The sequence below is a fragment of the Balearica regulorum genome, chromosome 1 (genome assembly GCF_011004875.1).
Source record: "Balearica regulorum gibbericeps isolate bBalReg1 chromosome 1, bBalReg1.pri, whole genome shotgun sequence".
NCBI classification, from domain to species: domain Eukaryota; kingdom Metazoa; phylum Chordata; class Aves; order Gruiformes; family Gruidae; genus Balearica; species Balearica regulorum.
The window spans coordinates 122,054,979-122,079,262 of NC_046184.1; the positions used below are offsets into that span (position 1 = coordinate 122,054,979).

At 41.9% G+C, this 24,284-nt stretch overlaps 2 long non-coding RNA genes across 2 annotated transcripts in view; one reads left to right on the forward strand and one right to left on the reverse strand.

Annotated features, from left to right (window-relative positions):
* The window catches only part of LOC142604758 (uncharacterized), a 128,655-nt gene extending 105,395 nt beyond the window's left edge, over nucleotides 1-23,260 (forward strand). The window contains exon 3 of the long non-coding RNA XR_012838598.1: nucleotides 23,061-23,260. This is a non-coding gene — a long non-coding RNA (uncharacterized LOC142604758). The remainder of the gene's footprint in view (nucleotides 1-23,060) is intronic.
* LOC142604761 (uncharacterized) overlaps nucleotides 1-24,284 on the reverse strand; it is a 152,120-nt gene that overhangs the window by 123,846 nt on the left and 3,990 nt on the right. The gene's annotated exons all lie outside the window — the stretch shown is intronic.

Genomic DNA, 24,284 nt, shown 5'->3' on the forward strand with positions numbered 1-24,284 from the left:
GTTGGGAACGATATTCTCTGTTTTCAATTAAATTAAAATTACAATTATATGCCTCATATTTTGGCTGCATGTATTAAGCATTCAGTTTTCAGACAATAATGCACATCAGAGCGCTTACAAATCATCTCAGATATGATGGGAAAAACATCAGCTCTTGGGTAACTAAAACCTGTCCTAGTCAGGTATCTCTTCCTTCCAGGCTCACTGTATCATGTTTCTACGTAAAGAACAACATCCTTCCTGGAATGCTCCCCCTCAGGGGGAACACCAAGGAAAAAAACCAAGGAACTTGCTGTGAGACAGTGGTATGTCTTTGATTCATTGATCCTAAGGACAGTACTGAGACATCCTCAAGAATTCAATGGCTTTGGAATCTGAGTTCCAGCCTGCCAGTGGTTTTGCTATCCCAAAAACATTAAAGTTGAAGAGGGGTGCTTCTTTTTGCCTTTTTTTTTTTCTTTTTTTCTTTTTTTCTTTTTTTCTTTTTTTTTTTTTTTTTTTTTTATTCTCTGGCAGGGAAAATGCTGGTTTAATGTTTTTCATTTGGTTGGGAAGAACTAGAATTAGTCCTCCTCTCAATAGTCTTATGTTCACCTACGCTATGTCAGCATGAAGTCAGTAAATGATGTTGGTATTAAAAACCTGAATCTTTTTCCTTTCCTGTATTTAGATCATCTGTGGATTATATCCCTACAGCTGCACTGAGCCCCGAAAAGTCCATAAAGCTGCACTTAGTGTTTCCACATGTAGTCTGATTGCAGGATCACGTTCAACTTAAATATATTAAAAAGAAGGTTTCAAGAGCACAGCCTGTGACTCTTACCTGTAAGTTTAGAAGATAACCGTATTTTTCTTCTGTTATTCTAGCTGTACTGATATAACTTAAGATTTATTTTAATTTGAGTATAAATTCTATCTTAAAAACTTCATTTATTTATGAGTAATATTATAAAGCAAGTAATATTTTAGCCTAGAACATCCTTAAGCATGTTGAAACTGTAAGATCCTATTCAAGCTGCCTATTCTTTACTTCAGTCCATTCAAAAAATAGTGTCTGAGACTTCCAAATACTGACAGAAGTGCTTGTTAACTTCATAGAAAACATCCAAACAGTTCATGGAATTTTTGCCTTAGGGAAGCATTTGTTTTTCTTGTTTGGTCAATTAAACACTGCTTTTCCTAAAAGAGGATGTATTGTAACATCAGGCATGATAATAACCAGAAACACCAACGGGTTGTTGCAAAAACTTTGGGTTGATGTCCTTGTTTCAGTTACGTCTTTGGAGAGGTCAGGTACTCAAGGGAGGGGAAACGCAAAGTGAGGAGTCTTCTGCATAGTTCTCCTTGAGATTATTCATACTGAAGAGCTCCAAGCAGATAAAAAGCAGCTTTCTTATGAAGACAATAGCACTCTAATGGCAAGGAGCAAAAAAATTATGTTACGTGATTATTTTTTCAATGTAAGTAAAGGAATTTTTAAATAGAAATGCTATTAAGAAGTTATCATGGTGCCATCAAAAGCATTGGGAAAGCTTTTCTGCTGGAAAGGGATACATGTAAAAAAGCATACAAAGTCTTGAGCTGGATGAACACTTAGAAAGTGCTGATTCAACACAAATTGATAAATTTGACAGAACACAATGATTTCACCAACATCTTCAAGAAAATTTTTGTTTTATTTCAACACTATGAAGATGCATGATGTTCACTTTATGTTTAATTTTTATGCTGACATTTTATATTTATATTTTTAACATTAAAATAGAAATGTGAAAATGATACGAAGCCTCAGTGAGGCATTTTTTTAAGTCTGAAGTGAACCATTGATTTTAAATTATTTCAATCTCACACAAAATCAAGGATTACAGATTTTGAAGCCTTGGAATGTCACATGAGATGAGTCTCAGGTGGGAAGTCATCAGTGTGCTGGAAAGCTTTTAAACACACTCTTAATTCCTTGTTCAGGAGAGGAAGAGTTTGAGCATGTACTTAAGCGCTGTGGTTATCTGAAGGCTCGAACAGGTGTGTAAAAGGAGTTGTGAAGGAAGCTCAGCTCCTGAAAAAATGGGAATGGATCCATCTCAGGCTGCTGCGGGCACCTGCAGTGGAGCTGGCTGGGGTTCCTGCACACCTACTGGGAGAGGAGAGGACTGTTCACCTGGCTGAAAACTCTGTGGTGGAATGAGATGAATTGTGCCCAGGAGGTTCCCAGCTGTTTTCTAAATTTCACATAAATATGTCCATCCAGGAGAGAAATCTGCCAAGTAGTACATAATCAATCTACAAAATTTTACAGACATATAATTTCAGATGGCATGCTTCCTTTCATTGGCGCCATTTAGAGATCCTGTCTTCGCAGTCATAAACATGTAAAGTCAATCCAGTACTTACTCTTTTCAAGAGTTCTGGTTGTAGAAGTGCATTTAAGGAGATCTGCCCTGTTCCTCTGTCTTTATAAGAAAGGCTTTTACTGTGTCACCAATTATTTAAAATAAACTGTAAGGTCTATTCTTCAAAGTTTCAATATAACTACCAGTAAGCTTCCTCTTTTGATTTTGTACCTGCCTTCTTGTCCTCAATCAATTATATTAAGGATGACACTGAAGTTGGAGATGGTTAGAAGAATAGCCACATCTACGCTCCTGTCCCTTCTCCATTGCGTTGGTGAGCACATATAGAAACCCTGGACTGCAGTCCCTAGCTGGCTTGTGGTATACCATAAGTAAGTAGGACACGTTAACTGTGACTCTCTCACAAAGTCCTTATTAGGCTAAACCAGCAGATTTTACTCTCCTCCTTTCTCCAGGTTGCTGTGGGAGTGTAACTGATGCGCCTCATTAGAGTTCGAGATTGTGTGAGTAATCCTATTGTTTCTATCGTTCTGTGTAAAGTGTGTATAATCACCCTGCTTCCTCATGATGGTATGAGTAACCTCATTTTATGACAGGATTTTTCCATATTCCCTATTTTTTGCTCTTTAACTTGTGATTCTACTTCTGTAACTTCAGATTGATTCAGGTGAGGGAGGAGGCTGGGAGGTGGGAAGAAGAAGGGTTACAGAGGCAGAACAAAAGCACTTTTCGTTCCCTCACCTGTAACCCTTAAGGTTCAGTTTGACTGTGGACTAGAGATCAGATGATAAGCTGGAGGAAATCACACAGACAAAATTCATGTGGCTCAGACCGCCTTGCTGCCAGAGAGCAACGGCAGAGTTCAGGTTTGTCTTCTGCTGGGGGCTTGGGCTGCACGTGTCCCTGAGGAGCCCGAGCAAGAGAGTTTGCACCCTTTTTCATAGGCAAGTCTGACACAACTCTGCTTTTGAGACTGAGAGGATGCAAGGAGCTTGCGCATGGGCTTTGCAGCCCAGTCCTCTGGCAGGGTGCCTGTGGGAGTGCAAGGGGAAGGACGGGAGAGCTCCGCACCTGGCAGTCACTCCTTCTCCCGTGGGGAAGTGAGAAACACTCTTCGTTCCCTGCTGCCCTCCGGCTGCTGCTACCTAGGCTGGGGGTGGCATGGGAGGTGACCTCAACCACCATCATGCAGCTCGATCGTCCCTTTTCTGCTTCATGTGAAGGCTAGAGAGAAGGCAGCGTGGTGGGGATGTTTCTCAGAGCTCCTTCTGAATGTGCCTCCAGGACCCTGTGTGGCACCACCTGGCTCACAGGGTCCCCTGCTGAGGGGGGTCGCTGGGTGTCTTCTCCTGTTCCTGGCAGTGGAGGTGGTCACTTGGTGAAAGTGTCACCATCCTAGGGGCCTTATCCGTGTTAGCTCTGCCAGTGCTGCTCCCGCTGGTGGAGCCAGACCACTGAGATGGGAAACCTGGAGCAAAGAAATCAAGTGTAGGCAAGGTTTAGAGTTTGTTTACAGTGAGTTTGCTACCTAGATGAATCATAGTGCAGTAAGTTACCCTCTTAAAAGGGTATACAAATCCAGCCACTAGCTGAGCGTTACTGCTGTGTCCTGGCTAATTCCAATGTAAGACATGACAGCCTGTCTGTCCAAGTCCTTTCCTTGTCCTCAACTACTGACAAAGCTGCTCTGCTCAGTCTAACATCGTCCATCATTCACCACACGGATTTTTTTTTTTTTCTTTTGAAGTTCTTTTGAGGTCTCAATGAAGAAGGATCTGAAAAACAAAAACTTGGACTGGCGTTGGGCACAAGGATGGTGTTGCTCTTTACTAATGTGTAGCCGTTACCTGAAAGCAGTGAACATGTATTTAACTTAGTTTCATTATTTCAGGTGATAGATTCATTTTCCTCTTGCTGCATATGCCCTGTTCTTACAACTACTCAGTATTCAGTAAGGTCGGCATATCCAGCACATTGTAGCGCTTTTTTCAGTGTGTTCCTGTGTTCAGTTCCCCCAGTCAGAGAAACACTCACATTGAGTTCTACACTTGCATGTATTTTGCAATATCCCTCTGCCAGTCGTTTCCACCAGTACCGCGTCTGTCTCTACTGCAATGTTTTGCCGCAGGAAATGGGCAGTGTTGTTCAGAACATTTCCCAAATGCTCAATAAGGCTTTCTGTTTCTGCAATTTAAGGTTTGTTGTATTTCCTGAGGATGAGACAGTTCACGGTTTCTCGGAAGTGCAGGAGAAGCAGATGTACGCAAGTCTAAGAGAGAAAGGAGGTTAAACATCAGCCACTGGATTGATGGATTGGTTTGCTTTACTTCCTTCGTAATGTATGGACATAAAACAAAATCTTGCATTTCACACTTTGACATTTTTGGCAAACATCAAATAAAGACCAACACAAAAACAACAGGAGCACATACCAGTAGTCAGTTCCACAAAATCAACCTTTTTTAACCTTGCTGCCACAAAACTCTAATCCCCATATTATTAAAATATTTGCCTCTCTTCTCTCCTCCATGCAAGCTCAGCCCACTTGATCAAGGTGACTTTCCTGCAGCTACTCATTTTATGCAAAATTTCCTCAGATGCTATAGTGATGGGTATCTAGGCATCTTTTCTTCTCTAGTATCCAGCATGGAAGGGTCTTGATCCTCGTTACCCATCAGTAGATACTCATCATTAGCAACATATCAGTGCTTAGCTGATCTTAAATTGTTGTTGTTGCCACTGGCTGGATAACAAAATAAATGGCAGGGAAAATATACCCTAGGCAAGTATTGATTGCTGTTTCAAGATATTGCCAGAAATGAGATCCATTGTAACTTAAAACATTACAGTACAAGTGGGTGAGACACCATGTTCTGAACCGTTTTCAGCTTTGTCGAGAATGTTATTGATCATCTATATCCAAGGGGACTTGGTTTCCTAAGTGTTCTTGTTACAGTTTCTGGCTCGCCTACAAGCACGCTAAACCGAGTATACTTTATCTGAGGAACTAAGTGGTCTCTGGTCTGCCTTGCCCTTGAATTGAAACCCCCTTCTGAGAGACTTCCTCAGCCCTGACATCGTCAGCAGAGAACAGAGCTGTGTTGGAACATGAGGGGAATGTTAGATCATGGAAATTAACTGAGTGGAAGGACTTAAACTAATTCCTTCATTCCTAGGCTGTTTTTTAAAAAAGTTGTAACAAATTAGGACTATCTAGTGCAGGAAAAAACCCAACCAAACAACCTTACTAAAATCAAAACACTAGGAAAAAAACAGTAGTTCCAGGCTTATGACGTGTTTGCTTTATGTTCTGATGTGTCCCTACTGATGTGATTTTAATATACACCATGTATTTTTCACAATATGCTCTCCACTGTCTTGCATGGAGTCACGGGTTACTGATGCCACTGGAATGTGGTAGAAAACAGTTTTAAAATTCCTGGTAAAAAGGATTGTGCTGGATATGGTCATAGCCTGATGAGATGATCCAGAAGTGATGCTGATGATCTGTGATTTCGCTATTTTGGGAACATATATCCTAGGAGCAGAGCTGATTGAAACAGCTGTAAAAAAAATAGAGCTTTTATTTTAATTGTTAATGAGAGATGATATAAGGCATTCATTGCAAACTGAGGCTTGTGAGCACATTGGTCATATAACAGTTCTCATACACGGGCACTGGCTGCAGCGTTAGAGCATCCCTGACTCCAAGGACTGATTGGGGCAGTTTCCCAGCTGCCCTCAGACAGATGGAGGAATGGATGGATGCCAGACCTCTTTGCATTTTTGCTACAGGTTTTATGTGGCCCAGCAGAGCATTACTGAAACAGCAGGTCCTGTACCACTCATGTAGTAAAGGCTAATGGGTTTGTTGCTGAAATTTTTGGGTTTTCTGTGTGCAGTTGTAAGCATCCCATTTATCTAACAGCTGTGCTATTGTTCTTTATGACCACTGACTTGAATGAGTTACCAGGAGCTTTTTTCGAAGGGGCTCTTTGCTGCCTATGGCTGTTTTTATCTATGCTCTAGTGTCCCTCAAAAAGAGCTGGGCTTTAAAAAGGTGTGACTCAGCACAGTTGTGTCATGTTATTTATTATTATTTCTTGCTGAGAGCCTTGGGCATTACCTCAACACAATTATGAAACAGGGCCCTATTGTGGCTACCCTGTATAGAAATAAGCTGAAGGGTAGTCCTGTTACAAATTGAACAGTACAATGAGAAATATCATCTAGAGACAATGAAATGAGTGCAGAAAAACAAGATAATATTGTAGCCATCAGTGGTTGGGTTAGTCTGCAACTGCCACAGCTGATAACACAGAATTTCTAGTTTGCAAAAAGCTCCTTAAAACAAACAAACAAACAAACATAAACCACATTTATGAAACAAACAGAAACAAAAGTTTTGAAGTTTTGAACCAATTGAAAAAATGGTTGCAGAATGATTGAAATAGGGTACTAGCAAACCTGGACTTGCATCTCGTGATCCTTGCTGTTGAAGAACAGGTCTGTCTCTGTGGCTGGTGGTTGTGCTACCAGTCCTGTCCTTCCTTGACAGCATACTTCTGCAGACTACTTCATGATGGGACTGAGAGTGCGCTGAGCCTCAGACCAGCTGGCTCAGCCAACATGTCCACTGCTCTGGAGAGGACTCCCAGAATCCAGCCCTGCTCCCAAGGGAAAGCACATGGTCCCCCAAAGACACTCCATTAAAATAAAAGTTTCAGAAATTTCCAAGCTCTTTGCTGCAGAGCTTGAGCTCAGTTAGATCAAGAGCTCCACGACCTTTGGTTCGGCTTCATGGATGACTATCTCCAAGCAGCACAGCTTGAAAGCACTAGAAACGTACCTTGAATCCTGCGAGCACAGGAGTCCCTGGAGATGTGCCAAGGGTCCTGGCAGAGTCTATGTGAACTGTGTCTTCAGTCTCCAAATGTTCACTGAGTATACACTATCTGGGGGTTCATTTTCATCTCTCACTGTTGACAAACTTTTCCTCTAGAAAAAACTCTGATGATATCTAATCATAACATATAAGTGTCTAACCCTGCCAGGTGTCTGATAGACCTTGTGGCTGCAAAATGCATTTGATTTTTGGGAAGCTTTGAAAGGGCAGCAGTGATCCTGCTTTGTATATTTTCATGAGAGCTCCATTAAGACTTAAGGGCCATCTTCGATGAGAAAGACATGGTGGCTGAGGGAAAATTACATTCTTGGGTCAAAAAGATGGGTTGATGTGAGCATCAGCAGCTGGGTGCCACAGAGATTGTGAGAACCCTTTTCAAGATCGTACCATTGACCTATCAATCTATGACCTGCTATATAGATTGTGGAATTTGTTCTTTTCGTCTTAGCTTGGAAGGAAATAATTAAGGGTCTGAATATTAATGTCATTTTCCCTTAACTACCATGATCTTTGAGTCCACTCATATTTGAAATGTTTGGTTATCTCTCCTCAAGAAGGTGATAGATGTCCAGGAGTGATTGTATTGTCCCTCTTGTCACTGGTTTCCTTTGCCAAACAAAGTAAGGTACAAGTTTTTAATACACATGTCAGCACTGAGGAAAAAACAAAACAAAACAAACCCAATTTCTGCTCTGCTGCAGAAAGCTATACCTGATGTAAGGGTACTGACTTTCTCTAATTTTATTTTTTTGTAGCTATTAGTATTTACATTGTGAGCTCACTGGAAATTGAGGAGATGTAGGATTTGGAAAGCAAAGCATAATGATTTTTGAATCTTCAGATTGAGATATATAGGAGACATGCTTCACGAATAAATATCACATAGTACAGAAAACACATAGTAGAAGATGATATTTCACTGGGACTGAGAAATTTTGTATCCTTTCTTAGAGCCAAAGAAAAGAAAAGTAATGAAGATAGTGGAAAAAGCAAAGTAAAATAGCAACTCCCCTCCTTTCCTGAATCTCCCCTCTCCCCAAATCCTTGTTGAAAAGGTTGGACGTGAACAGGAAAGGTGTGATTAGGCAAAGCAGGTATTGACGTGGCATTTAGATAAACAGTTCACAATAAGAAATTAACAAATCAAGGTAGAATTAACAAATAAAAGGTGGTCTAAAAACCCACAGCGAATGGCAAGGCTTCTGCAGTAATCTACATATGGAAAACCTCTGAGTGAAAGAGGTTGCACATAGCAGGTGGAGCTGAGCCATGGGGAGGAACGTAGCAGGGTCCATCAGGAAGCATGAAACCCTAAATCAACTCTTTTTACTAGTCCTTTTGTAGTTTAAGTTAGCCTTGTGGGGCACAGGCAAGGGAAGGTTTGCCAGCTTAGGGATGAGGGGTCGGGGCACGGCAGCAGGGTGGCATGCCAAAGCCCACAGCCACCCCAGGTACCTGGCTCCCTCTCTGGGCACCACCATGACCAGCGGCCTCTTCTCCACCTGCTTGCTTCTGCTGATTCACTTTCCTGACAGGTTGCTGAGCTATCTTTCTCAGGGGCCACACAAAGCTCAAGAGCCAATGCAAGAAAAGCTGCAGCTGTCATGGTTAGGAGGGGGAAGTGGGAGTGCCTTTTCCAAGCTGTAAGGCTCATTTTATCATTAAATGGCTGCTGGGCAACAGCTTGGAGTTTGAATGTCTTTAATCCAAACCATACAATCTGAGTAAAGCTCAGAAAGAGAAGGGGACATGAAATGGACGTTAAAAAAAATAACTGGGGTGGAGGGAACAGAAGAAACAAAAGGGCACAGGAGAATGGCCTGATGGGCTGTGCGATGTGTTTTGAACACCTAAGAACATCCATGAGCTCATGAAAACCTCATAACAAAGTCTGCTTTCTGTAGAAGTTATTTGGGCACATTTCTTACTAGCAATATTTGGATTGGGGGTTCTGTGTGAGAGACAGTTGTAGTAGCTGCTAATGTCAGTGGCACCTGAAACTGCGTAAAGAGTAGCACACTGCCATCAGCCAGGCATGAGAAAGAGAAATACTGTATTAGGGTTTTGGTTAGTAGGCAAAAGGAGGTGCTCAAGTATGTAATTTTTACATCCCTCTATAGTGTAACACCCTTTCACATTGATCCGAGAACACTTAAAGCTTCCCAGTAAACAGTTATTTCCCTATGATTATGGCTTTCTCCTTTGCAGTCCTCCTCCCACCTCCCTTCAGGTGTTCAAGGAACCAGTCCCTGCTGCTGCTGCCTAAAGCTGTTCAGCTGAAGTCTCTGGGGCCGTGCCAAGTGACTACAACCGACTATCTGTCCCACGTATTGTTTTTCCTCTGATTAACAACCTGGACAAATTCTTCTCCCTGTAGCCCTTTATGTAGTTCCTGGGAGGCTGAGAGACCTGCTTGTGTGTGCAGCCAGGCAAGCAAAAACTTGGCCAGGACTGCCCTACTCCAGTGTCTGGTAGATAGCTACTACAGTGGCAGGCTCCAGTGGAAACAAGTCATCCTGCTTTGTAATAATAATGTTTTTAAACAGAGCATTAGCAGGTGACAAACCAATCTTACAAGTCCTTTAGAAAACCATGAAGCTCTTTTTCGCATCTTTCCCACTCCCATATAAAATGCCAAACGCGTTTCTTGCTCCTCTAGTGTTGGGATCTGCACAGCCTGGAAGCAAGGCTAGATGTGGATGGGGAAGCCCTGCTGCCACGTGCCTGCAGCCCTGCAGCTTGGTCAAGGGCACACACAGCTGCTTGGACACATCTGGCCCAATGACTCTGTGGTCTCCTCCTCACCTCCAGCCACCACACTGGTTTGTGTCACTTCTGTCACTCTTCTTTTGCTATCTATGGCACAACCTAATGATCGTGGCCTGATTAGCTAAGGCACCACACTTTTTCCAATCTTGACTGTATGCTTCAGAACACTGAGTTTACTCTGGTGCTCACAAGCACACGTATTGTCAACTTACTTTTTGGAGCTGTATTTTGGTTTGTTTCCTCAGTGTTCCAGCTGCATAAACTGTAGAAACAGAATATCCCTCCTCATCAGGATAAGTTTACATGTTTGCTCGGGAATTGATTCATTGATATGTAGGAGTTGATCCCTCAAAGTCCCATATCAGGTCTATGTACCAGCACACCAGTTCCGCATGAGCAATTTGAAGTGACACAGAACCGCTGTATGGTATATTCAGCTGGGGATGCTGCAAAATGAAGATGTAATTTAGTAGTTCTTCCTGAAGTGCCACAGTTCTTTTCTGAAAATAGGAATAAAAGTTTTACTGTCACTCAACAAAGCATGAGCTGGTGCCTGCCCTGCTAAGGACAGCTTCTGAGCCACAGCAGGTCTATGGTTTCCAGGCCAAGTGAAGGTTGCAGAAGAGGCAGCTCCCACTGGTCCATGTAGGAGCTCCAAGCAGAACATTACTGCTTATTTCCCAAGCAGCGAGCTGAACCAAGCATGCAACAAATTTTGCAAGGTCAGCTGTGCAGCCTCAGAATGAGTATTTAACCTGGGGAAAAAGAATTTAAGAAGATAGTGCTGTATGTTGGGAAGGGAGGTAATTATTTTTTACACCAAAAAATACAGTGCTTGGAAATAACTGGTTTATTCACATGGTTTTCTAGAGTTAGAGAAAGAATGCTCATTGGTTTGGTCAAGGAAAGTCTGTAATTTTGGGGTGCTATTCTGAAAATTAAAAAATCACATGATTAGTACAGAGATTCTTTAGCTGCCTACCCATGAGACTTAGACATACTTTTTTTCCTACTTAGCCATGCATACGTTTTCATGCTGAATGACTGCTTTCAGGAGCCTGACGATGCCAAGGGTCTAGGCTGGCTGTCCTTTTCTCTCCAGTTCATACATCTGGAGCAGTCCAGTCATGGATTACATTGTGAAAACAATAACATTTTAAAATTAGACTCATCACTAAGAGTATGTAAGTCACGTTATGACAAAAAATGGTTTCAGATAATGTAGCAAGTGGCATCTGTGGTGTTGCCAGCTGCAACTAGATCTTGTCCATCTCCCAGCTGGGGATTTACCTTTCAACTGATACTGTCATTGAAATAGCAGGTACTCAACTCCAGATATCTTAACTTTCTGTTTTCTGCCTATTTTAATGCTGGCTGATACTCCTGGATTCCCTATTCTCCTTATTAATAATACATTGAAAAGATAACAAAATATTACAAAGCACTGCCATGTCTGTGGAATCCAGCACATTGGATTTTTTTGCCTGGAGTGTCCAGCCGGATTAATTATTCTGATAATAGCGGGGTTAATCTATTCACCACTTACAGTAAAAAGACACTGTTAACATTTGGACCCAGTTATTCTTGGTCTTGAGAGGCACAAATGGCAGGCCCGGCATTTAGAGGGCATTCGTGCCTTTAAAATGCCCCATTCCCCTGTTACCTTCTTCTGCTCCTTGGGCCAAACTCTTGCTGCAGGGCTGGCTGTTACCATGGGGGCAGGAAGCAGCCCTGAGGAGGGTTGTATAGGTATGAATGTTTGGCAGAGCCGTCAAATTTTAGGTAGACGGTATAATTACTCCATCATTCAACACACAAAAAAAAGAAGTGATTTTGTTTTTCTGATTGCCTTAGTACCTACTTTCCTACAGTGAGATTGTCAAGACCTGTTGCATGCCTTTTGAAAGCTAATTTGAGGTCAAAATCAATTCTTGATTTTTTTGTCCACTGTGAGCTGCAGCCGAAGGGTCTGATTTGGGAAGAGGGTGAGCGGCCGTGCTGGTGTGCTGCCCTCGCTGGCGGTTCCAGCCGTCAGCATCTTCTGGACCGGCCTCCAAGTTTCTGCGCTTCCTCTGAACGGATAAAACTCAGGGTCAGGGTCCTCTCAGCTTAAACCCCTAGTGTTCCACAATTTTTTCTATTTGGGTATTACCACAAAGGAAAGGAAAGTTAGGTCTCTGGAATGTGCCCTCGTTAAAAGGAGGCTGTAACTGGCCGGCTGTGTGACCGGAGCCTGTCTCGGCTCATGCATTTGTAACCGAAACACCTCAGCTTTCCGGAAGTCTCTAAATGGATTGCTTTCAGTCGGAGCAGTACACAGACATTATAAAACCTGCAATTACTTTTACTGTAGGGCCATAAAATATAGATCTGTTTAAGTCTGGGTGCAGAAGACATGGGCGTCCTACAGTTCCGACCAGCACAGATGAGAGTCTATTGTGGATGATGAAAACAAGGTACTAGAAAATCCATTAGAGCTATTTGTTGCCACTTGCAATGATAGTCCCTGTAACCACATTAAATCAAAGCGTCTCTGGGACTTCATTACAAATTTCTTATATCAATACCGTATGCTGATATAAATAATAGCGTAACAAAATCAGGGAGAAGAAATTATATTGCATTGTATAATTTAGGGATTTGCAATCAATTATTTAGCATTTATATAGGAGAAGCACTTAATATTTTCCATTGGGGTGGGACCCTGTAGTGCTAGGGACCGCATACATATTGAGTGAATGAAAATCGCTGTCCCGGAGTGCTTTGACCATCTAAATTGGGTTAAGGACATATGAGTGTAAAATAAGAGATTAAAAATTATTAAACTCCTCTCTAGATACCATCGCTCTGGGATTGCAACTATACTCATATCCAGTAAGAGAATGGAGAGAAGCATCTGCTTTTGAACTCTAGGAAACAGCAAAAAAAGAGATCAACAGAAACCTGCAGTCACTGTGCATAGCACAGCTCTCGCCCCATGCTCTTCAAAGCCCCCTCCTTTCCTCATGTGCTGTCTACAAGCAGAAACAAGACTGGCTGGTGTCTTTTCTGGAAATAAGGAGGCTGGCCAAGAGTGGTTCGTGAAGAGAAGCAAGAACAGCATGTTTTCGTGGTAATAAATGGAACAAGATTGTCATCGTGCTTTAGACAAGAGTCTGGAGGGAAAACTAGCCTTGTTCTTCCTGATTCACCAGGAGGTTTGTATTTGAGTTTGCAGGCTCTATGAGCTCAAAACATAAAAAGGAGATATGAATCAAACATGCCAGTAAAGTTCAGTGAAAGTAATATGAACCCAAAACAATGATTTTTTTTTTTCCCCCCACAGCTCTGTTTGCAGTATGTAATTATCATGAGCTGGTTGGCAGTCCTGCAATAATTAGGCACAACAGCATGAGTTAGGAATGTATCATCAATCTTAGCTTACAATTTCTTTGCTGTTGTTGGTTTATGTTAACCTCATCATATTTAAATAGTAGTATGCATCTTTGTGAAAAATGTTTAAAATGAAAAAGCTCACCTCGAAATAAACTATAGTGGAACCCTCAATTTCTAGCATAAATATGTAATTTGCATTTTAGAAATCTAACATTCATACAACCCCAGATTATAAGAACTATGACTTGTTGACATAGACGAGCAGATATATCTGTGTTATAAGTCATTGGTTTCAAAATAATTTTAAACAATAAATCTGAAACCCAAACTAGTAAAATGCTACACAGGGGCTGCCTGTGTGGGTGTGGTTCAGATAATGAGGGCAGAGACTCCAGGTACCTAAAGGACATGAAAATCCAGTTTTTACTGAAGGTGGCTTTGCATATCTCAACCTGTTTATTCAACGTATTCACCTCCATGCATTTGTCCCTGTGAAACAGATGTGTCAGGGAAACCTGCTCCTGTCCTGAAGGGTGATACTGCCCAAATTAAGACAGATTTTCAGGAGGTTTTTTTGGGATGCGTGTGGGGGAGAATGGAGTCATGCTCTGATCTTCTGTTGACGTCAAATGGCAGAGCACTGTGTATCTGTCTCCCCCAAGAGCAGAAGCCCTGGAGACCTTCCCCAGGCTCCGGGCAGCTGGAGTTGATGCCATCCCAGCACGTCTGCCTGGGCAGGAGCAAAGTCTTAGTACGAGCAGCAATGCTTGTTCCTGATCCAAGTCCCACAGTCATCTTATCAGCCACATGGCCTGGTTGGCCCTAAGACAACCTGCAGCAACTGATCCTCTACTCTTCTTTGGGGCTGAAAGTCTGGATTTGTTGTGTTATCTTCATTCTTTAAAAGGAGAAGCAGAGAGAGTATCCTAACCTCCTAACAAACAGAGCCTTTGGGGCAGTTGCTATTTCTGTTTTGATCCTTAATCAGTCCAATCCTGGAGAGGGGCTAAACACAATCTGTCCACATTGCTGGCGTGTATATGTAAAGTGGGGGACACTACAAGTGGGTGCTACAGCATTATGTCAGTATTGCCCATTTTTCTCTTCCACTTTACCGTTGAATGGTACCAGGAAGGTGGATTTATCAATTATTTAGCCAAAGGCTACCGATTAAATAAACATATAGCCTCCTTGCTCCCACCGGCCTGTGACTATGGGCTCTCCAAACTACTTGTCTGCATGCCATATAGCAAGCCAAAAGGCAGGAAAGCTTCCTGTCCTCACACTGTTGGCATGATACAACCAATGTCTATATCTCTAGTATCCCTGAGAAAAAAACTTATGAGGTTTAGCTTAAACACCTGAGAACATCCTTGAACGTAGCTTCTGAACACCTCAAAGTTGCAGCTTTTATATGTGCATGTGTGTCTGTATACATGTTTATGTATATATAAATATATAAATAAAAAAATAAAAAGAAAAGTCCCCTTCAACTTCCATTCCTGGAAAGTGGAATGTTTCCATTGGGTTTAATAGGAGAGTAGAATTAAGTCCCCGTTCAGAAAAGTGGTTCAATCCAAGCTTTGAGGAGGTGACTTGTCCCAGCGACTTCAATTAGGCATGTCAGCAAAAGCTTTGCTGACTAAGGACTTCCATAGCTCAGCTGGTGTGAAGGGCAGCATCCAAGCTGGATGCTATAGGATGTTGACCTCTCTCGAGAACCCCATGCAGCAGCCAACCATCTGCAAAACATGCAGAGTAATCATAATAATTCCCTTGGCAGCCTCTTTCAGAGAGGAAAGGGAAAAGAAAGAATAGAAAAAAAGAAGGAAATTCATTTTAGTTAGCGTTGAAATACTCCTGTGCTTATTGCCTTCACATTTTTTAGTTTGGAGCTATATATTAGAACATTTCTACTCTCAACACCAAATGTCGTAACAAGGTCCTCAGGGCTAATGAGTGCTAGGAGGGGGAAAAGAAATCCAACTGTACTAGTTTTGTGTTCTCCCCCCATTGACAAAAGTAAATCTTGATCCTTAAGAGGAAGCATGTTTTAGGGGTAGTTAGCTTTATTTACTAGTTGCCACAAATAGCTTTCGTATCTTATTGTAGGGATTGCCAACCTCCCTGACCCCATAAGCGATATATCAAAATCTTCATATGCCTGACAGCCTGTTGTCCCGGAATTTATATGAATCCCCTAATTGGGGAAGATACAAATATTAGGGTCATGTCTGCCTTCTTTCCAGCTAGCTTTACTAAAGTTTTTTTTAATTTTTATTTGGTTTCTATGGGGAAAGAAGGTTGTGTTTTCTTTCTTTCTGATATATGTGATATATAGATATTGCTATAGCTGATGCACTGAACTCATTCACTCCTCTGGTAGCACTGGGAATGGCAGTCGTCATTTTGCTGAATGGCTGCCCCTGGTTAGTGACTCCTGGGTAATGAGCAGCATGCTGAGGGCAAAATTGTCTTAAGTAGAAGGTCTGTTTACACAGCAGAGGTCAGAGGGCAGCGGTGTGCTCATACAGAGACGAGCCTGTGAGAGGCTGCGAGGCTGACTTTAAAGTAAAGGCACGCTTTTGCCGGTTCAGTTCTGAAATATGTTGCATGTACCAATGGAGGAATGGAAAGTAAAATGGGAATATTTTTCACGTTTCACATGTAATCACCCTTTAAATACCCTGCGAGCCCTCTAGTGGTGCTCTCCGTGCCTCCAGGAGCCAGCTGGAGCCAGGTAGCCCTTTTGCCCATTGTGTCAGTCCCAACGCTGCTCTTCAGGGTTCAGTGTGCACATCTCCTAGTTTCAGATTACTGTTAAAAACACAGAGATGAAAACCTTATTTCTGCCTGTCCATATAAAACATCCTTCAGAAGGTACGGAGTAACTCGCCGAAACCTCTTTTCCTCTTCAGTCTTCCTTGTACAAGTTTAGTTCGTCCGCAAGAGATGCCAGCTCCTCCATGGGTGTCCTGGAGCTCCCCAGCTCCCACCTCACAGTCGCTAACACACTCCCATGGCGTCGTTCAAACCTGTGCGTGCACAGGCTGTACTTCTGCAGAGATGACATTATAATGAACCTCTGCGTTTCTGTCTCTGTGGGGCGGAAGCCGTGCCTGCCTGCCTTGTGCTGGCTCGTGAGCCGGGGCTGTGCGAGGGCTCCGCTCTCACCAAGGTGTGTGGTGGGCAATTAAGGCAACGTCATGCCTACCATGGCAGGTATAGGTCTGGTTTCCTGCATGCTGTGCTATCCGGAGTTTGCCGAAGCAGCACAGCAAGGATACGGCGCTGCAAGTAAGAATTCACCTGAGAAGAACAATTTGGCTGGAAAATACTAAACTTATTACTAAAAGAGTTCAGCTATGGGATTTCTATGGATTGAAAAGCATCGCTTTGCTTTTATTCTAAACACAGTTTGGAGTGCTCCTTTATTTTTTAGAATTGACTCGTAAAGACTACAGGAGGGCACCAATTAGTGAAATAAACCTCTAATCCTCAGTGCAGTGCCTGCTATAGGACTGCTGTTTAACAGCTGCCTTGCTAATAAATTCTCTTCAGTCAGCTAAATGCCATAGATGTTATGTAAATAAATGCAAGTTTAAGAGTGTTCTTCAGTGAGCGGTTAAAGCTATGTTCCTTCTACTCCACCATAAAATCAGCATGCATGTTAACAGATATCTACTCCACCTTGTACAAATGGCTCTTCTTGTTCATTTGATTGCTGCCGCTTGGGAAAAACAGAAGCAGGGAATAGCAATAAACTGGCTGTTCTTCTTGGGCAACATTTTAAAAATTTGATACCTCAATGGAAACCCAGGCAGAGAACAAAGATGCTTATTTTAGAGTCATAATAATGTCCACAATTTAGGTTGTTATTTTACTTCTATTGTAAATTTTCAGACAGACTGCCATCCTTCAGCTTTCTAGATAGAAGGGCTGCTCCTCATAGCCTGCTTTATGTGTAATATTCATCCAGAGGAGAATTTTTTTTGCCTTACAAGTTGATATTTTAGTGAAATGCATAGTAAGTTTAGTTTGAAATGAGGTGATGTGCAGAATCCTACCAAAGACAAATGAAACCCAACTCCATCAAGGATGACGGCAAAACTAGAATTTCACTTCTAGTGTTTGGTGTATCAGTGAGCAACACCTTTTAACTAACAAAACTTTTTTTCCTAAGCAGGGTCACAGAAAGCTGGACAACAATGTGTATTTGTCATTTTTCTTCTGTGCTGTCTTGAGGCAAGAGCAGTGATGCTCAAGAAGGGATAATCAAACATTTACTAGTTTCAATACTACATCTCAGTATCCTTTAACACAAAGACCAGTGTATTATCGCCAGGAGAAAATAAAGACACAAGGAGATGAAATGGCTCGCCCTGAATTATCTAGCAGAACTTGAAATAAAGCACAGGCCTTGTGTGTTCATGGCATTGAGCCGACGCTTAAAACAAAATAAATAAGGTGATGCTGTGTCCTGCAAGTTTCACTGAGTTGCTCACATAACATTCTCGGTCTGTCTTCATACTGATGTTGGATAATAAATCTTGAATAAATAAAACATTTTGTTTGAGTGTCTAGCATTTAACACTTTTCCAAAGTTCCAAAGTTCCATTATCTTGCCTGTGAAAGGAAATGTATCCTTTCCTTTTTTTTTTTTTTTTTTTTCTTCGTGTGCTTTTTTCAGTGTGGGCTTTGTTTATCGTTTTTTATGATGTTGTGTGATACATATCATGGGCAACTTCAAACACTCATTCTTTTTATAGATGAATTATCTTAATTGTATAAATTCATTCTGTATAATGGGAAATTATTAATCTAGCAATGTCTTTTACACTAATGTTAACTAATTTCCACATATATTATTTATCAGTATTTTAGCATGTAGCACAGGTGATGAGCTTTTCACTGATTAAAATCGTGAGTCAACTGGGGTAAACTATTCTGACAAACCATATGCATCTGAGAAAGGACTGCTGAAACCTAAGAATTTCATAAAGCAGAAACAAACATACTACACTTTTTTACTCTCCAAATGTTACCAATTTAGGAACCACTGCTCATTTGCTCCTATGCACACATATACACAAAATTTTCAGCATTTTATTAAGTATAGAGGATTGAACCTATTGACATACTGCATATGCAAAGCAATCCTTAAATCTTTAGTTTAATTAATAGCCAGTTAAATAATTCCAGAATATGTTTCTAACAGGCAAGATTGCTTAAAGAGGAATCTTTCTGAATTCAGTAACAGGAAAAGGTGGTAGTTGACCCTGCAAATACAGCTCAGTGCGAACTAGAGGACAATGGCAAACCAGAGGTTATGCCAAAACCTAGAATTGAAAAGAACTCAGTGACTGTTGGTGAAATTCTATCATAACAAAACATAACAATTTATCTGGAGAATATTTGAGAAGTTTGGGGGTTTAAAAAAATTTTTTTTTAAATTTTATTTTTAGTAGGCAAGCCCAGAAATCCGATTTTTAATTTTCTTAACAAGACTCTATCCATCTAGAAAAACACTGGGGGCTTTCTTTCTACCTTGCATTGGACTGAAAATGTAGATGTTTAGTATAAAACAGCTTTAAAATATGTAGCATGTTTTCCTGCCAAAGATCTGTGTCTGCTGTTACTAGGGCTAGTGGTTTGTCACAATAAATCATACAAATTGTCGTGGGGAAAGTGCAAGGCAAGCATCATGAGTGTGTAGCAAAAAACATCAGATTATTTTATTTAAATACAGATATTCTTTATTTTTCAATACACATACTGAAAAAAGAACAATTTTGATAACTATTTATGTTTAATTCAGTGGCAGCAATAGCACAGAACCATTGTTACTCCCTCTTCATTTCTGCTGCCCTGCCTGTGCGGAGGGAATGGAGCGTGACGTGTTGTGGGGTTTGGGGTTTCTGCCTGTGGCCCACAGACTCCTGAGCTCACAGATGACTTCTGCAGGGGTTGCCAGGAGGCTAGCCAGCCAGGCAAGCTGCTGGTCAATGGGGTAAAGCTCATCTTACTGGCCTTCAGCCCTCCGCTGGAAACGTGTAGGGATTTGTGATGAAACAAGCTGTTAATCATTGTTATTACAGATTTTCACAAAGGCTGCCTTGTCCCTAGAGGAAGTAATGTCTCTGGGCTCCCTCCACGATCACAGCTGAGACAGATACAGGTGTCCTCAGTCACTCACCCAGAGAAGTCCATCTCCCGTCGCTTAGAGGACCAACCCTGGTTGATGAACCTCCAAGAGCTAAAACTTGCCTCTATGAATTTTGCCCCCTGTTAAGCCCCCCTCCATCCAAACCACAGGCATCACAGAACTGGATGTCGTGCCTTCACATAAAAAGCAGCTCTGCCAAGCCAGCGCCCACCTTCCACTGAAAAAGAAGGTCCTGCTCCCTCTTCTCTGCCCCCTTTCCTCAGCTGCAGGTACCCTCCTCCCTCCTCATATTGGCATTAGCAATTGTGTGGCCTTAGGGTGAATCGGCTCAGTTGACAGGTTGACATATCTGGCAGTAAACTGTTCTTTTATTTGCATATTTATTTATGTGCAGTGTTAGATTTCCAGTGGGTCAATTCTCTGAATTGATTTACCCCAGGGCTATCTGATTGCTAGAGCCATCCCAAGGGGAATGATCAGGAGCGTGTGGCTGGGGGAGGAGAGAGGATGAGGAGCAGGACCTCCTCCCTCTTCCTTGGCAAGGACTGAGCAAGATGTGAAACCGTAACCAGAAGATAAAGCTCAATGGCAGCTTGATGTCCTGCCTGCTTCCACCATGCACTCCTGTCCTGTCCTCGCACCACCTCCGGGGTCAGCTGCGTGGGCAGTGAGCCGGCTGCCGGAGCTGACTTTGCAGAAAGCTCAGTGCTTCCTTGCAGTCCTTGTTTTCAGCTGCATTGGCAGAAATGCATTTCCCTGCTTGCTGCATATGCAGGCAAGAGCCCACCCACCCTGGTGGAAGGGAGCAGGCAGGGCAGGAGCATGGGACCACAGCAGGTGGATAGGACGCAGATGGGCTTGAGCTACTTTGGAAGTTCCTCCGAGGTATCCAGAGGAAATCATGAGCTCTAGCTGTAAGATCGCATCCTTGAGAGCCCCCCTAGAAGTGTTCACAGTGTGTCTCTTCTCACATCATTCTCCACATCATTCTCCTCTTAAGAAACAAAAGTCGTCTTATGGCAAGAGCTGTGGATTGATTTTAAAACACATGAAGCCAGCTGAAAACAAAATGTATGTGACAGCTATCACAAAACTGCAGCTTTAGCAGTGATGGCAGTCTAGATGTCGAAAGAGTGCTGAAAAAGTCAGATGCACTGCGGCGGCAGTCGTCAAACCCTGACATGATGGGAGGTATCCTTTCTGTATGCACACACAGGCATCCCAGAAGCCAGAACTGTCTTTCTGCATCTGGCTTATAAAAACTTACTTCTTTTGCTACGCATATCAGTTCAGTTTTGTTTTCTTATGTATGATGAACAAATGTGAGCATTTGGGTTTAGTAAGGCACAGCTGTGAGACACCTCTGACAGGGAATCCGCAAAACCAAATCCCCCAGTCTGATGAATATTCTCAAAACTGACTGAATTCTGTACACTGGTTATCACACAGGCTTTCGAAAGATGTTCAAAGGGACTGGCAAAAAAAGAACAGTAAGTTTAATTAAAAAAACAAAAAGCAGCTATGAAACCAACTGTAACAGTAGCTAAGAGCACCTAAAAAAACCAAAGAGTAACTGTGCCTTCTTGAGATACGAAGGATTAGCTGTTACAGGCCTGATTTATCACTGTATTATACCAATTTTATGCTAGTGTAAAAACAGGATGACAGAGCTGTGTTGAATATCACTAAGTATGCATCCTTTCAGTTCTGCCATACACTCTCGTGGGCATAAAAACAGCTAATAGTTGAGCAAATCAAAGAAAAAAACTACTAAAAATGAAATGATAGAAATGTCAGGTGCAGGGAAAGGCAAACATTATACTCCTTGATCAATGTGGTTTTACTACAATGATCTGGCCCGAGTGGCAACAGAAATTTATTGAAAAGCTAATTTTCAGTAAGATAAAGACCTCTTGCAAAGCAGCATTAAAATGTCTTTGATAAGTAATTAAACCAGGCTGAAAGTTTCTTAAATACTCTAGAGTTAATTATACACCTTACATATTTGACCGTCTCCGTCTTACCACGTTATTTAATACTTGCAGCTCTTAGAACCCTGTTCTGTTATTATTGAGCTGGTTGTCCAGTACTTTATCGGTTTAGGAGACCCTTTGATTCACAGTGACTTACAGAATAATATTCTATTCAAGACAAACAAGCATGTGACCCTCTCTATAACAGCAGCACATTTTGAGTGGATATTATGCCATACGCCGCAAAACTTATATTCTTCAGAAAGCATATGTTTCATGCCATGAGAATTTATATTTCTTCTTTAAAATTACACACAAGGCTTTCTCAAGTGCGAAAAGCATTAGGAAGTGCACTTGAAAACACCCCGAAGTTCTGGAAATGCCAAGGAACCTCATTTCTAAGTGTGTTTATTTGAACAGAAATGTCAATATGCAGAGTGATTGCCAGGCTAGAACAATGCAGGGAAAGAACTTGGAAAAAGGAGGCCAGCATGGCTGGGATTAGCGTATTGTGAGAAAAGTACACCTTGCATGGCAGCAGGACATTCGAATAATGGAGTAACAAATGGCTTCATTTAATTACATCGATGATCGGTTACTTTTAGCTATTTAAAATATTGCAAATGTATTCCTTATGTGATTGTAAGAAATATTTGGCTTGCATTCAGTCAGTAATAATCAGTGGCAATGTTACTTTTACAGTAAATGTACATGAAGTTTATGAGCAACTGCACAGTGGGACATAAAGATATCTATTTGGCATTTCCAAGTTTTATGAGTTTTCTCCAGAAGAAACTTCTGAGAAGCCTATTTACCCATGTAGATATCTATATACACTCATTTACTGTAAGTGAAAGCAGATTTGTGTCATCTGGTACGTTTATTTTGATTGACTATAGATTGTTTGCCCTTTGATTGCTGCTAATGTTCTGTGGAGCCATTTGTTTTCCTGTAGACTTAAGGGTACTAAAGGAGAAGATATTGCCTTCTTTTTAGGATGAATTAATTTTAAAAGTGTTTTTGTTTAAAAGAGGAAAAAAAAACCCCAAACAAACAGATTGCCCATTCTCTCACCTGCCCACTTTAGGAGTGTGCACAAACACAGACACCTGGGACATGGAGCTTCTTATGGATTAAGGGAGAATATTTTTGTGAGGAGCCCTCTGTTAAATTATTGGCAACAAATCACTTGTCCCTCAGGATGCGCAACAATTGCATTTCTGATGGCAAAAACTGGAGGGAACCTGCTCTAAATATATCCACTATTTATCCTGAAAAGTTTTAATAAAGGCTTAATTGTGAAGGGGTTTCCAGGTAACGACTTGTGGCCGATGAACATATCCCAGTCTGGGGAAAATAACTGTTCTGCTGCATATTTCAAAATCTTTGGGATTAGGAACGTGGCCGGTGGAATTTATGAAAAGCAGTGTAAATAAATACATCAAGGTGTGATCATTTGGAGATTGCTTCTCATAATTGATCTTTCCCCTCCTTTTGTCTTATTCTTCCCTCTTGTGCAGCTCCGACTGTCTTCCTTTTGCGAAAGGATGGCGGGCAGAGACCTGGGGGCTGGCTGCTGGCTCACCCACCGTCAGGATGGGCTGGTCCCACCTCGATGCACTCAGAGGGTTCCAGCCTTCCTGGCGAACTTTCCAAACACACCTTTTCAGGGGAAAGCAAAAAAATGAAGGCTGGGTGTTTCACTGCCACTGTTAACCAAAGAGAGATGCTGTACCTGCTGCAGGTGTGGGCTTCGTCACCCTACAGCGCTGCTCTGGCGATGATCTTCCTTCCTTTGCCTTCTCCGGAGGACTTGGTTGATGATAGACTTTTCTCCACCTGAAAAATGGAAGCAGCTTTGCTGTTCGTCTTTCCCACTGGAGTTTTTCAGTAGCAGGTGTGCTGCAGCGGCACAGGAGAGCTTGAAGAGTCCATTGCTCTCACACCACAGAGACAGAGAAAGGCACGTGGGCTTGAAGAGCCTTTCGAGAGATTCTTGAACCTGAACTCGGTTGCCTCTGCGCCTGTTTCAAATAAAAGCAAAGAGCCGATCAGTCCTAACGAACCTGGTATTGCAGCAAAGGGAATTTAAATCCTAAGCATGTTTTGCTTCAGGACTATGCAGAATTTTCCATTTGGTCACTGGTCTGTCTTTTTATTCCAACGCTGTTGTAGGAATGTAAATTAGCACTAACAAGGAAAAAAATGGCTTCCGTTTCTAAGTAGATGCTTAAGTTATGGCAATCAGATGTAAGTTTTAATTATCGTTGAGGGAATTGAGCACTAACATTTTTTCTTTTGTTTCAGACTGTAATTATCTCATTTTATACCTTTAAGGTCTTTGCTTGTTTTCATGGGCAGATTTTGTGCAGTCCCTCATACTGTGTTAAAAAAGAATCTGAAATTACTAGCCTGATAATTAGGACTGAAACTAGGAACAGGTCTTCTTAACAACTGCAGATATGATGAGTAATTGTAATTTATGTTGGCTTTTAATGCCACCATGAGTTTTACAAAACACAAAGAAAAACAGGTCCGTAACTCCGTACTTCCTTTTTGCCAACCTTGTCCCCTCCCTGGCTGGTTTCTGTGATCTGCAGCCACGCTACGGGAAAGCTGTGGGCTGAGCGTACCTGTCTATCACAGGTGGTGCTGCATCTCTCCAGAGCGTAACGCGGGCATGAACTACACTGGAGCTCATCCACCTTACCCCCTCCTCCCTCTGTGCCACATCCTCAAGCAGT